Raw genomic sequence first — 15,567 nt, forward strand, 5'->3', positions numbered from 1 at the left:
GGCGACGAGCTCCGAGCAACCCAGGCGATTGGCCGGAGCCGCCGGCGGGCTCGGACCCGCGCTTACTGAGGGCCCGTCCGCCGGGTCCGCGCAGCACGGTCTCTGTGGCGCAATCGGTTAGCGCGTTCGGCTGTTAACCGAAAGGTTGGTGGTTCGAGCCCACCCAGGGACGGAGTTCTCCTTTTAAATGTGAAGTGCCACCAGTGGACGCCCTGCCGGTCTTCTCCTCGGGAGGACAGGGGCTCCCCACGCCTCTGAACCCACGTCCGTGTAGATCTTCCCGGGGTGCTTCAAAGCAGCGAGATGGAGTGAGCTCCCTTAAGGAGAACAAGGCAAGGAATTCGAGTGGACGTCTCATTGCTTGGATAGAATCGTTTCAAAACAGACTTTTCACACATGCACGCAGGATGGGCAGTGTTCCCAACTGCGAGGAGGACCGATGTTTTTAACGTGAAGTAACCAGGGCTGCGTGCGCCGCGGAGGAAGCCTGACCGTTACACAGGTTAGACAGCAAGCTTCAACATTATCAGTAGGCACACTTGGGGGCATTCTGAGCTTGTTACAATGTTCACGGTTGCTTAACGACGTATTTTATCAGGCCTAGACTTTCAACAAGTCTGTCTCCTTATCCCAAGGACCCAGTCTCTGTCTTTGCTACAAATTTACCAAGGGCAATTAGTAGGGAATCCTAAGGAGAGAAGTTGTGAGTGTCAGGACAGTGAGCTAAGAAGTGATATGTCCTGATCCAGTTATTGGTAGACTTTAACTTCATTTGACACCATCAGTTCCTTCTCCTATCCTCTGGCTCAGGAGGCCTTCCAAGAACAAGCAAGGTCACTGCCACTGAGCCCACTCTGGCTCATAGGGACCCTACAGGGCAGAGAGGAGCCGCCCCGGGGCTTCCAGGGCCATCACTGTTCACAGCAGTAGAAAGGTCGTTTCGAATTGTGACCTTATTTGAAGCCCAACACATAAGCCACTACGCCACCAGGGCTCCTGGGGGGCGGGGTGGGAGGCGAGGGTGATCAGAATGGACCCTGTAGCAATGAGTGGGGAGGCTTCTTTAAGAGGCGTGGTATAAATGCATGTTTCAATGTACTTTCCAGCTCAATAAATGTGTCCATTTCTACATACATTTTCTAAACAAACCATCTGGTACAAAAAGTTCCTTTATGTGCCTTTTCTTGATATTTTTTGGAAAAAAAACCCCAAACCTTCCAAGATTCGCCCCCTAAGCCTTGAGGAGTTATTATCCCCTAGTTCTTTGGAGAAACCGCTCAGGAAACTTCCAGGACTGCGTTGGACCCCACAGGGTTGTTGCTTTTGTTCAGTGGAGCAGTCCGGTCTGCAGGAGGAAAGATCTGGCATTCTGCTCCTGTGATGTTTTACAGTCTAGGAAAGCCTTGGGGCAGTTCTACGATCACAAGAGTGCATCAGCAATAACTAACAACACGTGTTGATGATTGTAGATAGAATTGGCAATCCCCACTTTGCAAGCACTAGGATAACGATTGAAGCTGGCTAAAACTGTATTTTAGAAGAAAACTCTAGGCCTTGTGTGGGCGGCAGACCATGGCACCTCCTGGTGGCTACAGCAGAGCTAATACACACTTATCTGCAAGGCCCCAAAGGTGAGGAGAAAGGGGGAAGGGAAGAGGGCAGGTTCAGAGAAAAGCAACAAAGGTGCATAAGACACTAATTGAGTACTCAGGACATCAAATTAAAGATCGAACACCCTACCGCTCGATGGAGAGCGCCTTGAGCTTTTCTCCCTAACGCAGGAGATTCCCTCGCCCAAATGAGAGCTATCTGAGTGAAAACTACTAAAGTCAACCTTCAGCGCCTTGCCACTGAAAACATAGGTTTGCAGACAGTGTTAGGGGCTTCCTCAGTCCCAGGGCCAATGCCTGCACTGGGGGAGGAGCTTCTGCCCCCTACCAGGAGCTGGGAAGCCCTTGGACACTGGGTTGCAGGCACACCAGACACACCAGGCCATTACTGAGACCACTCGCTGACCGCTCTGGTCGGTGGCCTCCCTTCCAGCCCTGCCCCACTGCTTGCCTTCTGTGTGACCTTGCTGCCCCTTCAATGTCTCCAGTCTATGAAAACAATCATATTACCCGTCTCATGGTCATTGTGCAGATTATGATGATGCAATAATGCTCACACCATAGTGCATGGCACTTATTAGGTATAGGAGATGCCACTGTTGCTGTTAGTGGCTATGGAGTTTGTTCCAGTGCATAATGACCCCATGTTCAAGTGCAGGTCAGAGCTCAGATTGAACCAGTTACACTGTAAGTTCCCAACAACCTAAGCATGAGGCATAGATGAGTCCACAAAGTGTCCAATTTTGGACTTCAAAAATAGGTCAAATTTAGCCTTTCCCTAAAACCAGCACCGCAGCTCAAAGGCATCACAGCTTCGGTTTTCGTATTCAGTGTCCAACTTTCACAGGCATATGAGGCAATTGAAAATACCATGTCTTGAGTGGGGCACATCTTAGTGTTGAAAGTAACCTCCCTGCTTTGTAACAGTTTTGTTTTTTAAGGTATTTTTATAATTTCTGATTTGTAACATTCTAAACAGGTCTTGTATAGCAGATTTATCTAATGTAATGTGATCTTTGATCCCTGGTGCTACTGCTTCCATGGGCAATGATTGTGAATACAAGCAAGACAAAATCCTTGACAGCTTCAACTTTTTCTCCATGTACCATACAATTACCTATTGTCCTACTTGTGAGAATGTTGGTCTTCTTCACATCGCCTTGTAACATATACTGAAGGCTGTAATCCTTTATCTTTTCAGCAAGTGCCCCAAGTTTCCCCCCATTTCAGCAAGCAAGATATGGCACCTGCACATTACAAGTTGTTAATAAACCTTCCTCCAATTTTGATGCCAATTCTTCATATAAACCAACTTCTCTGTTTATTCGGCCAGCATACAGGTGACATGCCTCCACCCTCCTCCATGTTTCCTTACCTATTCCTACACCGATGAGCATGAAAAGAAGAGTCATATCAGGATATTTCACTGCCACAGAATTGGAATCAATGCTCTGACGGTGGTTCCCATTTTTATGCAAATTATAAGTATAATTTAAATAATCTGTCATCAGGCATTACTTTGGTAATCAAAATCACCATTCACCATTCTAAGGCTAGTTTGGAGAAGCCCTATTGACACAGCGGTTCAATTGATGAGCTGCTGAAACAAACGAACAAGAGCAAATTGATCGGTTGCTAATGGAAAAGTCAGCAGTTCCTTGGAAGGAAAGTGTGGCACAGTTTCAGTAAAAGGAGAGCAGAGAACCCTCCAGGACAGTCTAGTCTGTCCCGATTTCACAGAATGTAACTTAGTTGGTTAAGGGTAATTTGTGTTTTCTTTTCTTTTTTTTTTTTTTTTTTTAAATTTTAACAATTTATTGGGGCTCATACAATTCTTTTCACAGTTCATATATATACATACATCAATTGTATAAAGCACATCTGTACAGTCTTTGCCCTATTCATTTTTTTCTCTTTTCATCTTTTACATTTTATTAGGGACTCATACAACTCTTACCACAATCCATACATATACATACATCAATTGTATAAAGCACATCCATACATTCCCTGCCCCAATCATTCTCAAGGCATTTGCTCTCCACTTAAGGTAATTTGTGTTTTCTAAAGTGACTGATCCCATGTGTTAATGATGTCAAAATGGTTAGATTCCATGTACCATGTTAAAGAATGGACTCACCCATACATGCAATGAAGTTCTTCTACCTGTTCAAAATGTGAACCCTCTGTGGGTTGCTGTCAAGGTTTTTCTAGGATATGTGGTTTATGTGAAGGAAAAGAAAGAAATGAAGGGTGCATACAGTTTTCTACCTTTAAGGAAGTTGAGGGAATACAAGTTTGTACCTAATATTAATGCATGCCTAGTTTTCAGGAAGGATGAACCAGGAGATATGAAAATGTTTCCATCTAGGGAATATTGGTTAACCTACCAAAATGATGCCAACACTTTGCTAAGCATTACCTTTATAGTAGTCTGGTTTGGGTTTGAGAAGTATTTCACATATGCAAAAAGATGAAAAAATAAAGCATTAAAGTCGATATTTTACAAAGCAGGAAAAGTTACATTTGACTGCATATCAACCTAACACAATCACACAAAATAATGAATTTTGAGGCACTTCTCTCACTGTAACCCACACCGTAGCCCACACTGGTGTTAGTCCCCAAACCACAGGAAGTCTCTGCAGGGAGACGGTGCACTTCGATTTGGAGGGGCATTGTGGGTAGTCATCTTGATGGAATAATTCAGAAAAATTGGTATGTACTATAGGATAGAGGTACACATCCATAAATATTGGAATATTTGGGGATCAGGGTATTCAACATGTGAGAAAGGACATAAACATGGAACTGGAGAAACATGATAGCTCCTGGTATTAGATTGAAATGAAAGACATTAGTGTAAACTTTTGTTCGGAATATCCCCAAAACATTTGCACATACACAAAAATATGTCATATTGTGCAGGAAGATATCACCTAGAAACACTACCAAGTGCCTACAATCATTCTTGCGAACATCATTCTCAATGGAATGAACTAATTTCAGATAGAAATACCAGATTTTGAAAGCAGAAAAGGTAGGTTTATGCCTGGAACACTTTTAAGGGACACACACTGACCCATGAGTAAACTATCAAACATGTTATCAGCTTAAATGAACAAGAACATCCAGAAAGTTAGAAAATGAGTAACCTAACAAATTGCCCTTGAAAATGCATGGTTTGACTGCTAAGACACGAACAAACTTCTCAGAAAGTGTATACAAATGACCCATTGCATAGAGTGCATCTGCTGCCCAAGACTTTGTTAAAGTTTTGAAAAGCAAAAATGGTACTTTGAGGATGAAGTCATGGTATTTTCAATGGCCTCCTAAACATGTGAAAGTTGGACGTCGAATATGGAAGACCAGAGAAGTCAATATGTTTGAAAGCACCATGAAGCCAAAAGGAAAACAAATCTGTCTTGGAAGTACAGCCCTGGTCCTCAGAGTCAAGGTTGGCAAGACTTCATCTCACCGACTTTAGACTTATTGTCAGTACAGACCAGTCACTAGACAAGGACATCATGCTTGGTAAATTAGATTGGTACAGAAACAGAGGAAAACCATGACTAATGTATTACACTAGTTTGGTATTGATTATCAGCCTGGAAGAGGAGATACAAATGTGGGCAAACAGGATCATCTGGTGTTTGCGTAAAATGCAAAACATTAGTATAAAACTCTACCAAGCACATAAAGTACATGTTGGTTTGTGTCAGGAGAAAGCCTAGAAACAATGTTACCTAGTGCCTAGATCTTTGTTACAAATGTCTTCTCAAAGGGATGAAGCAGATTTTCCAGAGAGAAACAGCAGTCGGTAAAACAAAGAATTTAGTTCCCTGCTTCATTCTGGTAATGTTGCATCTCAACTCCATGGACAGCTGCCCCTCCTCCCAGAATTTACTTCAGAGGGCAGCACTGAAGCTAAAGCTCAGGGAGAGGGACATGTCTGATCAGAGCACACAGGAGCAAATGAAGGAGGAGGAAGAGAGAGTGGAGCACATCCTGGCCCACCAAGCCCTGAGGATATCTCTGCTCAGAGCACCCAATGCACAGAGAGGACCATATGACTGGCCCCACCATGAGACACTAAATCCCTCATTGACCCATAGCCCTACAGGGACAACACTGGAGACACAGTGTGGGAATTGCGACCAGTCTGACCACACCACACCGAGGCAGAACACTAAGGGCGTGCAACAGAACAGCAAGGGGAGCAGAGCAAGGAAGTCCCAAGGGAACACCAAACACAGACTTTGTGACCAGGGGTTGTCACCCCATAAGACTTGACCAGAAAACACCCCTAAAGGTCAACAAACAGACCTTGAACTATTTACAGGCTTTTCTTTTTCTTGTCATTGGTAGTTGTTTTTTTTGTTGTTGCTTTGCTCTGCTCTGTCTTGTTTGTGTGCATATTATTATCTCTGCAAGTCTATCTAGATAAAATAGGCAGGATAAACAACAGGACCTATGGTTCTGGGGGGACATGGGATAGGAGGAGGCAGGGGTAAAGGAAGTGGTATTAGCAAACCCAGGTACAAGGGAATAACAAGTGATCCAAAATTGGTGAGAAAGGAGGGTAGGGCTCTGTCAAAGGCAATGAAACCAAGAGGAATTAATGAATCCCAAATGAAGTCTGAGCATGATAGTGGGACAAGAGGAAAGTAAAAGGAAATAGAGGAAAGAGCTAGGAGACAAAGAACATTTATAGAGGCCTAAATACAGGCACATACACATGTAAATATATTTATAGATAATGATGATGGCAAAATAGATCTATTTGCATGCATTTATAGGTTAGTATTAAGGTAGCAGATGCACATTGGTCCTCCACTCAAGTACTCCCTCAACACAAGAACACATGGTTCTATTAAACTGACATTCCATGATGCTTACCTTCCCCACAAAATCCCTGAAGACAAATTGGGTCCAAGACAAATATGGTAAAGTTTGAAGGTAAACAAGCCTTGGTGGATCAGGCGGTATCAAAGGGATCAGGGATCAAAACAAAAAAAACCATATCATTGTGAGTGAGGGGGAGTACGGAGTGGGGACCCAAAGACCATCTGCAGGCAACTGGACATCCCCTCACAGAAGTGACTCAGGGAGGAGAGGAACCAGTCAGGGTGCAGTGTAGCAACAATGAAACATACTATGCTCTTCTAGTTCTTTAATGCTTCCTCCCCCGCCCCCATCATGATCCCAATTCTACCTAACAAATCCAGCTAGACCAGAGGACGTCCATTGTTACCGATAGGACCAGGAAACAGGGAATCCAGGACAGATGAACCCCCTCAGGACCAGTGGTGAGAGTAGTGACACCAGGAGGGTGGAGGAAGGGGAGGTTAGAAAGGGGGAACCCATCACAAGGATCTACACAGAAGCCCCTCCCTGGGGGCCCGACAACAGAACAGTGGGAGAAGGGAGACAAGGGCCAGTGTAAAGATGTGGCTAAACAATAACTTACAACTTATCAAGGGTTCAAGTGGGAGAGGAAGTGAGAAGGTGCAGAACAAGCGGGCTGATGCAAAGGGTTCCAACAGAAAGCAAATGTTCTGAGAATGACCATGCGTCTAACACAGTGGATGAACAGTGAAAAGTTACAAGAGCACCCAATAAGAGGATTCAAAAAAGCGAAGTGTGTAGTCAGGTGCTAAGAAGGTTACATGTGCCCTTTACCTAAGCTTACAAAGGGCAGCACCCAAGAACTATGGGAGGCACTTCAACAGGCACGCGGGCTGACCCAAACACGAAAGTTGAAGAAAATAAAGTAGCTGTAACGTTATTCCAAAGAAAGTGTCATCCTGAAGATTTACAGAGCTTCTTGATGAGCCGCCTATAAACCTCATAAGTAGCTCTATAAACTCTAAATCTGCTTTTAGATAACTTTCTTATCAGGGAAGAGCGCGAACGCAGTCCCCCACTACCACAAATTATGCAGTCGAGTTTCCCACATTTGGGGAAATCGCAGAGGTCAGCACATCCGGAGTGCAATGGATAAGCCTCGCCCTGGGAAAACCACCTTCGTGATCATGGTGTCTCCCCTGCCAGGTAAGTATGACTTGCTCGCCCGCTCGCCCCACGCGCGCTCACGCGCCCTGCACTTTTCACACACGGATACTTAGCAGACCCTCGTTACACATCGCTCCTACACCCTCTTGCATCCGAACGCACAAACCTTCACCCAACAACCAGACACTCCATCCCCACAAAAGTACGGGAAATCACAGCGTAAGTTTTAAGCACCACGTGTGCTCATCCAGCAGCCACTGCGCTGCCTCATCTACATAAGGCTCGACGTCACCACCGGTAGCTGGCTGTCCTCCAGTGCAATCCGGAAACCGGCTCCTTTGCTCTTTTCCGCTTTCCTTTGTTTGAGATCACAAACCTTTCGGTGCCGGGAACAAATGAACAAAATAGGAGGTATTAAACGTTTCAGAATCCTTCCCTTTCAGCTTTCCTCCCTCCTTTTGAAATTCCAAACACACTTAAACAGAAGAATAAGCAGACAATGCACTCTGTCTCACTGCCTTGAGTCAGTGAAGACTCACAGTGACCCTATAGGACAGGGTAGAACTGGCCCTATGGGTTTTGGAGAAAGTAAGTCTTCACAGTAGTAGAAAATCAGGGCTTTCTCCTCTGTTGAGGCGGATGGTTTCAAGCTGCTGACTTTGAGGATCTCAGTCCAACATGTAACCACACGCCCAAGGTTTCCACAATATAGGAAGCGGGCTCAATCTTTTCACTCTTTTCCACCAGCAGGTGTGTTTTTTGCTTGTTTCTGAACTGCGCCGAGTGTGAGGGCAGCAGAGGACCTTTTTGTTCTGTTGTGCATAGGTCTGTTATGAGTATGCGGGTCTGGGCTGATTAGATAGCATGTCACAACCAAACTGCCATCACCTCGCTTTATATTACGGAGGCACAAGAATGAATGCTGTGCTACTTCTCTTTGCACATCCTATTTTGTTCATTTCTACTGAGAGCCCTGAGTGACTAAAGCGCTGTGCTGTCTCCATTCCCAGGTGAATCCGTTCCCTGCACTGGAAGGTTTGTGATATCAAACAAAGGAAAGCTGAAAAGAGCAAAGGAGCGGGTTCCCGGATTGCACTGGAGGACAGCCAGCTACCAGTGACGTCGAGCCGTATGTAGATGAGGCAGCGCAGTGGCTGCTGGATGAGCACACGTGGTGCTTAAAACTTACGCTGTGATTTCCCGTACTTTTGTGGGGATGGAGTGCCTGGTTGTTGGGTGAAGGTTTGTGCGTTCGGATGCAAGAGGGTGTAGGAGCGATGTGTAACGAGGGTCTGCTAAGTATCCGTGTGTGAAAAGTGCAGGGCGCGTGAGCGCGCGTGGGGCGAGCGGGCGAGCAAGTCATACTTACCTGGCAGGGGAGATACCATGATCACGAAGGTGGTTTTCCCAGGGCGAGGCTTATCCATTGCACTCCGGATGTGCTGACCCCTGCGATTTCCCCAAATGTGGGAAACTCGACTGCATAATTTGTGGTAGTGGGGGACTGCGTTCGCGCTCTCCCCTGATAAGAAAGTTATCTAAAAGCAGATTTAGAGTTTATAGAGCAACTTATGAGTTTTATAGGCGGCTCATCAAGAAGCTCTGTAGATCTTCAGAATGACACTTTCTTTGGAATAACTTTACAGCTACTTTATTTTCTTCAACTTTCGTGTTTGGGTCAGCCCGCGTGCTTGGTGCCTGTTGAAGTGCCTCGCATAGTTCTTGGGTGCTGCCCTTTGTAAGCTTAGGTAAAGGGCACATGTAACCTTCTTAGCACCTGACTACACACTTCGCTTTTTTGAATCCTCTTATTGGGTGCTCTTGTAACTTTTCACTGTTCATCCACTGTGTTAGACGCATGGTCATTCTCAGAACATTTGCTTTCTGTTGGAACCCTTTGCATCAGCTGCCTTGTTCTTCTGCACCTTCTCACTACCTCTCCCACTTGAACCCTTGATAAGTTGTAAGTTATTGTTTAGCCACATCTTTACACTGGCCCTTGTCTCCCTTCTCCCACTGTTCTGTTGTCGGGCCCCCAGGGAGGGGCTTCTGTGTAGATCCTTGTGATGGGTTCCCCCTTTCTAACCTCCCCTTCCTCCACCCTCCTGGTGTCACTACTCTCACCACTGGTCCTGAGGGGGTTCATCTGTCCTGGATTCCCTGTTTCCTGGTCCTATCTCTAACAATGGACGTCCTCTGGTCTAGCTGGATTTGTTAGGTAGAATTGGGATCATGATGGGCGCGGGGGAGGAAGCATTAAAGAACTAGAAGAGCATAGTATGTTTCATTGTTGCTACACTGCACCCTGACTGGTTCCTCTCCTCCCTGAGTCACTTCTGTGAGGGGATGTCCAGTTGCCTGCAGTTGGGCTTTGGGTCCTCACTCAGTACTCCCCCTCACTCACAATGATATGTTTTTTTTTTTTTGGTCTTTGATCCCTGATCCCTTTGATACCTCATGATCACGCATGCTCCTGTGCTTCCTCCATGTGGGCTTTGTTATTTCTCAGCTAGATGGCCGCTTTTTTATCTGCAAGCCTTTAAGACCCCAGATGTTATATCTTTTGATAGGCGGCCACTATGAATTTTCTTCACCACATTTGCTTACGGACCCGATTTGCCTTCAGGGATTCTGTGGGGAAGGTGAGCATCATGGAATGCCAGTTTAATAGAACAAGGTGTTCTTGCATTGAACGAATGCTTGAGTTAGAGGTCCAATGTTGGTGGTAGCTGATGGGCATTGGGCTAAGTGACTTTGTACACGTGTGAATCTTTTCTGAAACTTAGTACCTATTTCTTTATGTTTGGGTCAGCATGTGTTCCAGCTACAACCTTTTATCGGTTGTGACATTTGTTATATTAGTCAAGGAGGGTGTCTGACTTGCTAGCACAAGGGATTCCAAATTCTTTAATTCAAAGGCTGCCATTTTCCTCTGGAAATCTGCTAGATAAGTAGAGAAGACATTGCCAACAAAGGTGTAGGCAGTAGGTAACAAGGTAACTGGGCTCCTTCGTGACACAAAATGACATATGCTTTGTGTGTTTCGTAATAGTTTATACTATTTTGCATTTCAAGCATTACACCAAGAGACTATTGATTTTTTTTCCTATGTTGTCTCTCACATGTTGATTAGCCTGATCACAAACTGTTCCAGTATGTTCAAGTATGTTCTCCATCACATAGTACACACAAAATTGTTTCCAAATGAATCACTACTGACAATAACTCTTCAGTATAAAGTTCAACATCTCTCTGTATTTTCTGACTTTAGAAGTAACACTCTATAGGAATTACTAAGATGCAGAAGAAGGGTGAGTGTCACCGTGGGGAAAAAGGAAGATAAAAGGAAAGAGAGGAAAGATCTAGGAAGCAAATCTTGAATACAAGTGTAAACATAGGTGTTAAATTGGATGAAGCAGAAGATAATATGGATAAGATAAGATGGAGGAGAAATTAGGGAAATGGGTGCCATCTACGAGGTTTGACAAGTTGTTGACAGCAAAAAATAATGGTCTGATTTGTAATTCTTGTCTAATACACAAAAAAGTTCTTAAAAATAAGGCCAAAAAAAGGATATGTGTATATATCACATGTATATATCTAAAGACACTAACCCTCATTACTGTGAACGTGAACTTCTTTAGAAATAGACTCTTGTTAGGCACACATAGAAAGAAAATCTTTGAAAATGATGGAAACAAATGTACAATGTGCGTGACACAATGAATGTCAAAGGATTGTGATAAGAGCTATATGAGTCCCCAATAAGATGATTAAAAATTTTTAAAAAGAAACAGACTCGTGTGGATGGAATTAAATAAATTCACAGGAGGCATACTGGAGTGCAGTGGGCCCTAATCCAACCTAACTGCTGTTCCTATAGAAACAGGACAGGACGGTCAGACACACAGATACACAGGGAGGACGCGCAGTGAAGACGGGCAGAGACGGTAAGGACGCTCCCACAGACAGGTCAGGCCTGGGACCTCCAGGAGCTAGAAGAGGGAGGGAGGGCTCTTCCCCAGTCGTCTTCAGAGGGAGCTTGACTCTGCCTGCATCTTGATGATCAAAGGCTCGGCTCCAGAAGGATGAGAGAATGAATTTCTGATGTTTGAAGACAACCACTTGGTGAAACTTTTTAAGGACAGCCCTCAAGTGAACTCACTGCCAGGAGAGGAGATTCTGGCTGAGAAGAATTGCCCCCTGTGGTTTTCTGAAGCTCTACCTCTGCATGGGGGCAGAAAGCCTCTTTGTTACTTTACAAATGAAAGGGCAACTCAATAAATAAGAACTCAGAAAGTAACACTTAGAAAGAAGAGAGCAGGAAGGGTCAGGACCTTGAAAACCGTCCAGGTTCCTTGCCTATCAGAGCTAAGCTCTGGTCCAGTGGCTGCAAAAGGAGAAGTGGAATTGAAACGGACTTCCATGCGTCTGTGGCGCAGGAACTAGTGTCAAACAGTTGCAGAAGGAAAAAGAAGTGACTGCAGAAACGCACAAACGAGATTGTGCAACACTTGTCACAGTGACCTTGTGCACAGCAACCCACCTTCAAAGAGCACAACTGTCCACCAACTGTCTGCACACACATGGGAATGGCACGCAGGAACAACACCGAAACGACACACACGCAAGCATCCAGCTGGATACATGTCCAAACTACTAGATGGCATTAAAAAGAGAGACCAAGAATTAAACAAGAGACAGATACGGAAATGTGGAGTCATTTGTGTACATGTCACGTTGGGAAGAGCTGGACGTCCGGATGGTGACTGGTCTCCTGGGGATGAGGTGCACTGGGAACAGAGCGCTCCGAGCGGCTCTGTAGGTCAAGGACGGCTTTCCGTGGTCTGGTCAGTCAGCTTCGTGGTGCCGCGTACTGGAATGCACACGGCTCCCTCTGTATGAATTACGCCGTCCTTCAACAATGCCCTGTTTACACACAGGTGTCCCGTGACGGCACTCACTTCTATTTATTGAAAATACCCTAGTTGCAGGACGAACTCCTTTCATCGGCCTGTTCGTTTCATGCTAATATTTGGAGTCCCTCCACCGAGAAAAGGCCAGGCGCCCACAGTTTCCTAGCGGTTGCTGGGCACCAAGTGGGGTGCGCGCGGCGACCCGCGGTTCGAGTCCTTTCCCTTCTGCAGCCCGCAGGGTGCTGCTCTGGGGGAGACAGCAGGAGAATGGGCAGCAGAGAGGGCCCCCTAAAAGGAGAAAGGCCACTGCGGTGGAGAGCAGAGACTGCCGTGACTCGGAGTCGAACCGAGGTTGCTGCGGCCACAACGCAGAGTACTGACCACTGTACGATCACGGCGCGCCACACGCCCGCGCTGCCGGGCTCCCTCCGGCCTGTGGGCGCGGGAACACTCGCACGTGCCCGTCGGCTCCGGCAGCTGCAGGTCCTCCTGCTCGCCTCCACCGGCCGCTCCTCCCGCCGCTTCCCGCCCTGCCGCCGGCGAGCGCGCCCTCTTCTCCCAAGGGCCCCCCACCCTGGAAGACGGGCGCGCTCCACCCTCGTCGTCCCGTCGCCCCGGGGAGGCCCTCGAACGCCGTCCGACAGGGTCGCCCCGAGTCGGCGTGGCCGGGACGGCAGAGGGCTGCGGCTTCGAGCTTGAACGTGGCGGGCAGCTCCCGGGGGCGGCGCGGGGCCGGCTCTGCTTCCTCACCTGCAGCTGCGCGAGCCCCGACCCCAACCCGCCCCTCTCCCCGCCCCTCGGACCCCAACCCGCGCCTCTCCCCGCCCCTCCACTCGGACCCCAACCCGCCCCTCCCACCGCCCCTCGGGCCCCAACCCGCCGGTCTCCAGGTCCCGCACCTTGGACTCCGTCCCCCCTCTTTTCCTGCCCCCCACGCACCCGCCCCTCGCGCCGCGGGACTCTGAGGGCGGGGCCTTCCGACCGCGCAGACCCCGCACTCCGGGAGTCGCACGGCCCTGTCCCTGTGGCCTCCTGCCTTCAGAGAGTTGCATGCATCCACATCAGGTCATCAGATTAAAGCGTTTTCAGTGGAAAAGGTGACCCCCAAAGTCATGTGGAATTGCAAAAGCAAAATCCAGACTCAGTGCCATCAGAGATTTACAGGGACCCCATGGACAGGGCAGCACTCCCTCTGTGGGTTTCTGAGACTGACTCTCTCGCTGTCTCCTCTCTCTCTCACTTAAACATCATTTTATAGGGATCTCTTAGGGATATTATAACAATCCGTAATCTAATTAGATCAAGCATAACTGTATAATCGCTGCCACCATCATTTGCTAAAGGTTATCTTTCTTCTTGAAATCTGATATCAGCTCCTCCTTATCCCTCCCTGTGCTCCCCACCCCCAGGGACATATATTATTCTTATATGTATGTATATATGTATATGTATGTGTACATATATATACACATATATGTATATCTTACCCCATCTAGTATGTTCCTTCACCCACAATTCTGCTATTCATTGCCCCCAGTGGGTTACAGTCCTTGCAATCTGTGTCCCCTCCCCCACCCCTGCCAGTACCCTCAGGGAATCCTTTCTCCCATTGCTATTTCTGAAGGTGTCCATACCTTGGATTTCATACATGGAATGCACTTGGTTATAGAAATGAACGTGCGCAGGTCTAGCAAGGTTAATGAGGTAAAGCTAAGACCATGATGGCCAGGGGAGGAGGTATTGAAGACCTAGAGGGCAGCTGTGTGTGGCATCAGTGCGACCCTGCACCCTGGATAGACACCCCCTCCGCACGTGGCCCTTCTGTGGAGGACTGCCCGATTATCTTACAGGTGGGTTGTAGGCTCCTTCATGTCCATTTAATAGCTAGTTTTTGATCGACTGATACCTGATGCGGTCTACACCTCGTGATTACACAGGTTGGTGTGCTTCTTCCGCGTGGGCTTTGTTGCTTCCCTGCTAGATGGCCGCTTTTTTAAGTTCCACCTTTTAAGACCCAAATGCTACGTGTTTTAGTAGCTGGACACCAGCAGCTTTCTTCACCACATTTGCCTATGCACCATTTTTTGAGACTATAACTCTTTATGGGAGTAAAGAGCCTCATCTTTCTCCAGCTGGTTGTTCTGAACTATTGCAGGTAATTTGAAATACCAAAAGAAGTTGGAAATTAAAAAAAAAATAAGACCCTCATTTTCCCATCCCCCCCAACCTCACCTCATTTTCCCATTTTAAAATGAACCGTAAAGTTACAGTAAACAAAGCAGACTAGCACTAGTATAATATTAAAAACATACACCAATGGGGAAGAAACAGAGTCCACAAATAAAGCCACACCGCTATGGTCATTGATTTAAGACAAGGCTATAACACCATCAAATGGGGAAGGAAATGTCTCTTCAGTAACTGGTGCTGTGGCACGTGGATCTCCCTATGTCAAAGAGTGAAGGTAGCCCTGTACCCTTCCTTAGCACCATATGAGTGAAAATGAATCCACAATGGTTCATCAATATAAATGTCAGAACCAAATTCATTAAATTCTTAGGACAAAACAAAGGGATACTTCCTCCAGACTTAGTTGGTTTTTTTAAATTTTAATAAATCATTTTATTGGGGCTTGAGGTAGTTAGTTTATTGTGTCAACCTGGCTGATAAACACACATGGGACTAATTGAAGGACAGAGAGATAAATGGCTCATTGAGCCTGGCCTCTCTTGTCTCTGCTCTTTGATCATCAGATGATTAAAGTGTGCGGCTGCCTTGCTTATTCTGCGCCTCAATTTGCAAGCTACACTACCTGTGGGACACCTAACCCGTGGACTGTGTCGCTGTAATTTGAGGTTCCTTCAAGACCTGCTTCGCCACACCATTGGAATTTACATCTCTTGAGCTGGGGACTGTCACACCCTATCATCAGGCTGACTGTTGGTGACCTGCCTTGCTGTTTGCTGCCTGTGCCTGGAGAGCCTGAATTGCTCTACAGAGGACTACCCTGCGGCCCTCAAGACTTG

At 46.6% G+C, this 15,567-nt stretch overlaps 4 non-coding genes across 4 annotated transcripts; 2 read left to right on the forward strand and 2 right to left on the reverse strand.

The window, feature by feature from the left end:
• The first annotated feature begins 98 nt into the window (after window positions 1–98).
• Window positions 99–172, forward strand: TRNAN-GUU (transfer RNA asparagine (anticodon GUU)). Its single transcript has one exon. It is a non-coding gene; the product is annotated as a tRNA-Asn (tRNA).
• Window positions 173–7,508: 7,336 nt separating this feature from the next.
• On the reverse strand, window positions 7,509–7,672 carry LOC142438410 (U1 spliceosomal RNA). The gene has a single exon (XR_012782787.1). It is a non-coding gene; the product is annotated as a U1 spliceosomal RNA (small nuclear RNA).
• A 1,314-nt stretch (window positions 7,673–8,986) lies between these two features.
• Window positions 8,987–9,150, forward strand: LOC142438021 (U1 spliceosomal RNA). The gene has a single exon (XR_012782500.1). It is a non-coding gene; the product is annotated as a U1 spliceosomal RNA (small nuclear RNA).
• A 3,717-nt stretch (window positions 9,151–12,867) lies between these two features.
• On the reverse strand, window positions 12,868–12,939 carry TRNAH-GUG (transfer RNA histidin (anticodon GUG)). The gene has a single exon. It is a non-coding gene; the product is annotated as a tRNA-His (tRNA).
• Window positions 12,940–15,567: the final 2,628 nt, after the last annotated feature.

The sequence above is a fragment of the Tenrec ecaudatus genome, chromosome 1 (assembly GCF_050624435.1).
Source record: "Tenrec ecaudatus isolate mTenEca1 chromosome 1, mTenEca1.hap1, whole genome shotgun sequence".
In the NCBI taxonomy this organism is placed as follows: Eukaryota; Metazoa; Chordata; class Mammalia; order Afrosoricida; family Tenrecidae; genus Tenrec; species Tenrec ecaudatus.